The sequence below is a fragment of the Musa acuminata genome, unplaced genomic scaffold, assembly GCF_036884655.1.
Source record: "Musa acuminata AAA Group cultivar baxijiao unplaced genomic scaffold, Cavendish_Baxijiao_AAA HiC_scaffold_1138, whole genome shotgun sequence".
NCBI lineage: Eukaryota > Viridiplantae > Streptophyta > Magnoliopsida > Zingiberales > Musaceae > Musa > Musa acuminata.
The window spans coordinates 3,277,501-3,286,890 of record NW_027021350.1 but is presented as its reverse complement, the minus strand read 5'-3'; the positions used below and the strand labels follow the sequence as shown (position 1 = coordinate 3,286,890).

Here is a 9,390-nt window from a genome sequence, read left to right as displayed (position 1 = left end):
GATATGATAAAAATTAATATCAAGAAATACAAGAGTTTAAAGCAACCACATAAGGGTCAATTAAGGGGAAAATTTTAGCTAAAATCAAGTTGGTAGAAGCAAGAATAGGTAAATTTGAAAATAAATCTATGTCGATAGAATTTGTGAGGTATATTGCTGAAGTTATTTAGATAATAAATTATACTTTAATTTACTCAAACAAGGTATCATATAGAAGATATATGAGTTTATTTTTAGATAAAGTTTTATATAAATTAAAATTGACTATAAAAAGTTACAAGTAATTTAGCATAGAGATATTAGAAAATATTAATTTTGTTTTATAGAATCTAAATAATAAAAAAAACAAGAATTTGGGTAAGCAATTGCACAAGTAAGGTAGTGAAATAAAGATATAAGAGTTTATTTTTCAAAAAATTAAGTTTTGACAAATTAAAATTCTATACAAAACGTTATAGTTAAAACAAGGTAGAGAGGTCAGGATTCTAAAAAAATCTATATTAGTAAATTTGTAGCTCAAATGAGGTTAATGCCACTAGAAAGGATAAAACTCTATAAATTGCTCATAAATAGGAAGAAATTAAAGATAGAAATCACTATAGGATGGGTTAGAATACTTGTCTTAGAAAAATTTAAACCCAAAAGTGATGAATTGATCCAAATCCTCAAGCCAAAGCAACACTTCTCCTTCTCTTTCAATTTCTTTTCTCTTCTCTTCTCTAGTTTAAGATGGGTTGTAGCAAGATTCTCATTTGATAAGTTTTTTTTTACTTTTCTCCTCTAATTGCTTCGAGTGAGCTAACACAAAGATGATAATATAACAAATATACATCAAAGAAGCATAGGTATCATTAGTGTCCTTATGTTCCTTCACCTTTTTTTTTTTTTTAAACTTAATATGAATCTTTCATAATTTATATACAATTCTAAGATTCACAATCAGGTCCCTAGCAATAAGCTTCAATATAAACTTATTTAATATAAAAAATTATTAAATAAATCCTCTCCTAAAAAAAAGGTGTGTGTGTGTGTGTGTGTGTGTGTGTGTGTGTGTGGAGCAGCTGCCTCACAAATGATTTGAGTTTTCATATACTCTACATCATTGCTAGTGTTGTATTTGGTTATCTTCCAAACAATCTACAACCTAAATACATCGACCAAAAGAATATGTTTAAGTAAATTCTTTCATTAGAGTCTCAGAAAGTTAGAGAATACCCCTAAGGACTTATGTAGGTGGGGTTTCAGAATCATTATGCTAAATGATATACTTTAATGTTATGAGCAACTACACGCTTTCCCTAGTACTAAGTATACTCGTGTTGTACTGAATCCAGAGGATACAATGAGATCATAAGTAAGATCATGTTGTATTAAATCCAGAGGATACAATGAGATCAGAAGTAAGATCGTGTTGTATTGAATTTCGGCTTGTGATGTAATCTACATGGCACCTAAGTGTCAATCATATAATACTGAGATATCGAGCTCATGATTAGCTATATCATTGTTCAATATTATTTAAGATATAATGATCAACAAATGAAGCACAATAAATGTCAAAGACTTATAAAACCTACAAAATGAATGAATAGACTTGAGCCTAGTTTTAAAAAATATTCCCCCTCTCTATCTCAATTTTGAATCAAAATTAGTTAAATCAAACAAATACTGAATTGAAAATACAGTAGTTCTATAAATAATTTAGTTAAGAGACATGGCTAACGACCAAGACATAATTGTGTCATATTTATACATTATACATATAAATATATTAAGGGATATGTATGTTATTTTGCTGTTTATGAGGATCAGTAATGTAAAAACACCATTGATGAATACTTAATAACATCAAAGAATAATCTTTTTTTTTAATACGAATCAAAGAGTAATATTTAAATTGGAGGAAAGGTGTTTGGTAAATATTCCGACCATATCAGAAAGCAAAGAAAAATCATCTTCTCAATTTTCTTTTTGTGACGGCAGCTGACTAATTATGTGGAGCTTCAATAGTGCTTCAAATCTTTGCTCTATTTTTGATACAAAAGATAATATAATTAATTTTCCTCGTAACAACAACATGTAAACTGTGAATACTTGTCAAGTGCAATATAAATGAAAACATAATAACAGCCATCAAGTCTACAACAATATTAAGTCATTATGTTTCAAGGATCGGATACATAAATTTTACCATCCATTCAACTCTTATAAAAAATAGTTTGGCTAAATTAAGTGCACTTAAATATAGTCCTTGGAAGAGTCCTCTTATTTCTCCCTCTCTCTTTCTACATTTACCATTAATACTAATTATCTCGCTATAATATTTATAAATCTATTTAGCACATGTTCATGTGACCCTAAACGACACTTTCTCATTTTTATTCTTAATTAATTAATTGTTTATAACTACAAAATAATCAAGTCTAATTAACAATAATACATGTACACTACTCGTATTATGAGACAAACTGATGGAGGGAACATCCCCGTGTGTATATATATATATATATATATATATATATATATATATATATATATATATATATATATATATAATTTATGACTAATTAGATGTAGCATCGATAAGATGAGAAAATTTTATTTAAGATGATATTAAAATTTGCTAATGAGACCTATAGATCGTTATAGTTAAAAGATATGAGTCTATTAATATTTGTAATACGAGAAGAAGTAGAAAACAATCTAAGAAAAAAAATTAAAATTTAAAAATATAAATATAAATATTTTTAATTTGAGAAGGATATAATTTTAATGGAGCACAATGATGATAATAGATCCATCTAGTTAACCCTAAATAGTTAGAACTATACAACATAGTTTTTTGTTTTGTAAAATATATAATAGTGACCAAAGCAGATTTTGATGCCATCTTACAGTATGACATGTGACTTACATACACTACACAGTTTTATTATTGTTGTATATTCACTACCGTACTATTCAACATATATAACAATACTATTCACCATATAATTTAGTCAAAACACACTGAAGTCGATATAAGTGTTTGAGCCCCATGCGCATCACCTAAGACACCAATCAACTAAGCCATATATATATATATATATATATATATATATATATATATATATATATATATATATATCCTTTTGCGTCGTCAAAGGAGCTACTCCTCCATGCTGCCGAAGTAGCCTATCATGGGGACGAAGGCGGACGACAGTAGCCATTGTTCCTGCATCCCCTCGTATAGGGTGTTCCGGGGCGCGCGGGCTGACTGCTAGGACGCAGGGCATGGTATGGAATATGCGGGTTCGCTTCCTTCACAGGGGTCGTCTCCCCTCTCACTACACCAGTTCAAACAATGCACAAAAGACATGCATAGGATCATTACAGCTCGATGTAGATCGAGAGTAGATAGTTCTCAGAGGCGTAAACAAGCTTTAACTCACGGCATGCAGGAGCTGACCTGTGACGAGGAAGACGACGATGACGAGTGTAAGGAGGAGAGAAGCACGACTCCTGACGACTGTCCTCATCTTATCGTCTTCGGTGGTGCTCTTATGATCGATTCAGAGGCGTGAGAGGGTTGGCTTTCATAGAGAAGGAAGGGGATGTGATATTTGGGACTTGCGTCACAGCGTTAACGTCATGATGGTGTCGCTTCTTCCCATCAAACGCCGGTGATTGTTTCCGATGTCTATTATTGTCGTGTTCTTCGTGACATGATATACGTGGACGAGATAAGCTGAAAGAATGGGAGGATCCGAAGGAAGATGCTACCGGTGCCACACCAACATGATTGAGTTATCTCGTTGAATTAATGGATGATACGTATTTTTGCTGAGGGTGTGGAAGAACGTGCATGGATGTATAAAACAGAATACTAACGAGCACGTTATGTGAGCTTTAAAAAGCACTTCTAAAAGTAAGAAAGATTTGACGGACTTATGAACCCTTAGTTCCAATGCTCCTCAACCAATGTAGAAGTAAATGATCTTATCACCACTAGACTTAAGAAATGAATGAATGATTTATCCTTTATAGTTTTTTAAAACTTTACTAAGTTTCCCTTCTTATTCAGAAAACACTTTAAACTAAGCAAAAAAATAAAATAACGCTGTAAAAACTAAACCCAGTTTGCATTGCAAAGTAATGCAACGAAGACAATTGTTTTACTGTTTTTGCTGATCCATTTACCAGAAATCATCAGCCTCCTACTCTCAGAGTTGTCTCTCCAGGGATGGTTGGCTTCTGGCATAGAGCTTATAGGTTGTCTTTCAGTGGATTTCATCATGCATTGTTCTCGGAAGATCCATGAGACGCCCATAACCATGACGACGAAGACAAAAAGATAGATTAACTCAATATATTTATTAAATTAGAAGTTTATTAAGTACACATGGATATACCATCTTCGTCTTAAATTAGAAGTTTCAACAATCTTCACAAACTTTAAAAAGCTGGTTGAAAACCTCTTTCAATCTACAATTAAAATAATATGCTCTGATGGTGGAGGTGAATATTAAGCCCTCACGTCCTACCTCTCAACTTGTGGCATCCAACACCTTAAGTCACCCCCACACACTCCTCAACTAGTTGGCTTTACTGAATGCAAACATCGAGATATCGTAGAAACTGGTCTTACACTTCTACATCAAGCCTCCATGCCAGCAACCTTTTGGTCTGCCATCTTTTAAACTGTTGTCTACCTTATTAATCGTCTGCTCACTCCAGTTCTCCAATACTAGTTTCCATTTGAAAAATTATTTTCCAAATCCCCAAATCTTAGAAAACTCAGAATATTTGGTTGTTTATGTTATCCGTGGCTACATCCCTATGCCCCACATAAGATAGCGCCACAATCTAAACCTTGCATCTTCATAGGATATTCTTTTGAACATAATGCCTTTCGGTGCTACGAACCAAAAACTTAAAAAGTCTTTATTTCACCTCATGTTGTTTTTGTAGAGTTTGCCTTTCCATTTCAAAACCATGAGTCTCTTACTATGCAGGCCACTCTAACAAATATACATCACTAAAGTATACCATCGATCCCCTCAAACAAACCTCTTCCCACACCATCCAGTCATTTTCTTAAGGATTCACACTCCTTTGTTCTCCCGGTTCAACAACTTCCCACTCTCTCCATTCCTTCTCCTCTTCCTTCTTCACAAGCTTCTCCTACTACTGACATAATATCCTTAGAATCATAACAACCTTCTTTACCTAGTGCCATTAATGTATCTCAACCTATCCCAACCCTTGTCGATGCCTCTCCACCACTTATACCAATAACACAACCTACATTTCTTGGACATCCAATGACAACACGCTCAAAAAGTGGTATCTTTAAACCACGTCAGGTTCTCGACTTACATGCTCTCACTAAATCCGCTCTTGAGACCTGTGAACCAACCACAATTACTCAAGCCTAAAAATCTCCACATTGGCATAAAGCCATGTGTGAAGAATATGATGCTCCACTCCATAACTCCACATGGACTTTTGTACCTTTTCATCCTACACAAAATATCATTGGGTGTAAATGAGTCTTCCGAATTAAGCGAAACCTCGACGGGTCTGTTGCTTGATATAAAGCACGTTTAGTAGCCAAAGGGTTTCATCAACGACATGGAGTTGACTTCACAAAGACTTTTAGTCCTGTAGTTAAACTCACAACAATTTGGCTTATTCTAAATTTGGCCATCTCCAGAGACTAGCACATATGACAATTGGATGTTAACAATGTCTTTTTATAGGGGATTCTAATTGAAGATGTCTTTATACAACAACCCCCTGGCTTTGTTCATCATCAGTGTCCAAGACATGTCTGCAAATTATAAAAAACCATTTATGGACTCCGTCAAGCTCCAAGAGCTTGATATACTGAACTTGGATCGTTTCTGATATCAACTAGCTTCATCAATTCTAAGTCTGATACCTCTTTATTCCTACGATAATAACATGGAAATACAATATATCTTCTAGTATATGTAGATAATATTATTGTCATAGGCAATGATCCCTTGGGGATTCAGACATTTCTAAAGCAATTGGCTGATCGATTCTCCTTTAAAGATTTAGGACTATTAAGTTACTTTTTAGGATGGAAGCAACATTACATCCTCAGGTCTCCTCCTCTCACAGAGAAAGTATATTCAAGAATTATTATCAAAAACACATATATAGATGCAAAAGAAGTTGCTACTCCTCTCTCTACTAGTGAATCACTCAAATTATGTGATGGTAGCCCTACCACAGACTCAACTCAATACTAACAAGTACTAGGCTCCTTACAATACTTGGCTCTCACCAGTCTAGATATCTCATTTGCAGTCAATAAATTATCTCAATACATGCACCAGCCTTCTGCTATGCATTGGTCTACGATTAAATAAATTTTGCGATATCTTAAAGGGACCCTCAATCATAGTCTCTTTCTCTGCAAAACCACTCCACTTCATCTCCATGCCTTTGCTAATGCTGATTGGGTGGGAAACTTTGATGATAAAATCTCAACGTCAAGGTATGTCATCTTTCTTTGGTCTAATCCAATCAGTTGAAGTTCTAAGAAGCAAAAGACAATCACCCGGTCTACAACTAAAGCTGAATATCGTGCCATTGCTACTGTTGTTGCCAAACTCAATTGGATTGTAAATCTCCTCAAAGAACTCAAAATTAGCTTTACCCTTAATCCTACAATATATTGTGACAATGTTGGAGCTACCTACTTATGTGTCCATCCAGTGTTTCACTCATGCATGAAACACATGGCCATCGGCTTTCACTTCATGCGAGATCAAGTTGTCAGATATTAACTTCGTGTCTCTCATATCCATATGGCTGATCAACTAGCAAATTCACTCATAAGCCTCTAGCCCGCAAACTATTTTTGCTGCATCGGTCCAATATTAGTATCCTTGACAGGAGCTCGATCTTGCGGGGGCATGATAACAGAGTGATTTCCTTTGATAACAAAGATATTTCCTCAACTGCATAGCAGATGAGATTTCCTCAACTGCACGAGGAAATCTCGGTGCTCAGTTAAGGAAATCCTCTCTTTCATCATGTATAAATAGACACCATACGATAATAATTGAAACAAGCTTTTCTTTGCCTTTGCGATTTCATTCTTCATTCTATCATATACCATCTCCCACAAGTTTCTACCACAAACTAGCGAGCTACCCTAGAGGGGAAAATTCGGGAATGACTAGAGTCATGTGATGCAAATAGATCATATCTAATACATAAATAGATTTTATATTCTTATATGGTCTAGGATATTTTGATTTTAAAATAAGTTGACTAATTAGTAAGAATAAATTGTAACATGAAGAACTTTAATGTGAATATTGAAATCTAATATACTATATATCAAGGATAGATTGTAAGTACCTGCTAATGTTATAATCAATACCTTTATTAATATAGGGGGTGAGCGATAGTGTTTGGTGAGCAAAAATAAAAGATAAAGTAGGAGGTGATGAAGTCAAAGAGCTTAGGAAAGAAGTGGTAGCAATAAGGATGCTAACACATCAACCCAATCATTGACTTGACTAACTTTCAATTAGTATGAAAAATGATTAATAAATCTAAATAAGTAAATATAAAATAATAAAATAACTAAGACAATTGTTTTATTGTTTTTGCTGATCCATTTACCAGAAATCATCAGCCTCCTACTCTCAGAGTTGTCTCTCCAGGGATGGTTGGCTTCTGGCATAGAGCTTATAGGTTGTCTTTCAGTGGATTTCATCATGCATTGTTCTCGGAAGATCCATGAGACGCCCATAACCATGACGACGAAGACAAAAAGATAGATTAACTCAATATATTTATTAAAAAATAAATTTGTTACTTCAAAGATTTAAAGTCCAGAAAAAAGGTCAAGCCCTCTGGTCTTAGTTCTATCCAACAAAACCTATATCTATTTTTTCTTGCAAAAGTAGATACATGCATACCAAGCTGTATTCAGTGAATTACTCCAACAACTGCATAGCATCTCTAGTGACATTAAGTAATTAATGTTTGTGAACTGCTGCACAGATATCTACAACTGTCTTCTCCTTCAACGAAAACCTCATTTGCCAACAACCTACGTTACGTTAGGTGACATTGATCTACACCAACACCTCTTCCTCTCTGATCATTGTCATCATTGTAAACTTCTAGTTACTCTCACATTTTGGTACATATCTTCCATATGTCCTCATCATTTACCTCTCATGCTCCAATTATTGTTCCCGTAGGGAACCATAATACTTTTCCACATACAAGCATCTCCATAAATGCAATAACCCTCATCCTCTTCAAATTATTCAAAGGTAGCAACTACGCATCCTGACATGCTTAATTATCTAATCTACTGTTTGACTATGATTTTTTAGGCTATGTCGATGCGCATGGGACTCAAACACTTATACAAACTTCAATGTGTTTTGACTAAATTATATGATGAATAGTATTATTATATATGTTGAATAGTACGGTAGTGAATATACAACAACAATAAAACTATGTAGTGTATGTAAGTCACATGTCATACGGTAAGATGGCATCAAAATCTACTTTGGTCATTATTATATATTTTACAAAACAAAAAACTATGTTGTATAGTTCTAACTATTTAGGGTTAACTAGATGGATATTATCATCATTGTGCTCCATTAAAATTATATCCTTATCAAATTAAAAATATTTTTATTTTTATTTATAAATTTTAATATTTTTTTCTTAGATTGTTTCCTACTTCTTCTCGTATTACAAATATTAATAGACTCATATCTTTTAACTATAACGGTCTGTAGGTCTCGTTATCAAATTTTAATATCATCTTAAATAAAATTTTCTCATCTTATCGATAATACACCTAATTAGTCATAAATAATATATATATATATATATATATATATATATATATATATATATATATATATATATATATATATATATATATATATATATATATATATACACGGATGTTCCGTACATGTATTATTGTTAATTAGACTTGATTACTTTGTAATTATAAACAATTAATTAATTAAGAATAAAAATGAGAAAGTGTCGTTTAGGGTCACATGAACATGTGCTAAATAGATTTATAAATATTATAGTGAGATAATTAGTATTAATGGTAAATGTAGAAAGAGAGAGGGAGAAATAAGAGGACTCTTCTAAGGACTATATTTAAGTGTACTTAATTTAGGCAAACTATTTTTTATAAGAGTTGAATGGATGGTAAAATTTATGTATCCGATCCTTGAAACATAATGACTTAATATTGTTGTAGATTTGATGGCTGTTATTATGTTTTCATTTATATTGCACTTGACAAGTATTCACAGTTTACATGTTATTGTTACGAGGAAAATTAATTAGATTATCTTTTTATCAAAAATAGAG

The 9,390-nt window shown here is 33.0% G+C and overlaps 1 long non-coding RNA gene across 1 annotated transcript; it reads right to left on the bottom strand.

Moving 5' to 3' along the window:
- Positions 1-2,994: 2,994 nt before the first annotated feature.
- On the bottom strand, positions 2,995-3,574 carry LOC135671230 (uncharacterized). The gene is made up of 2 exons (XR_010512669.1): positions 3,449-3,574; positions 2,995-3,326 (listed from the first exon to the last, which is right to left on the bottom strand). It is a non-coding gene; the product is annotated as an uncharacterized LOC135671230 (long non-coding RNA).
- Between the last annotated feature and the right edge of the window lie 5,816 nt (positions 3,575-9,390).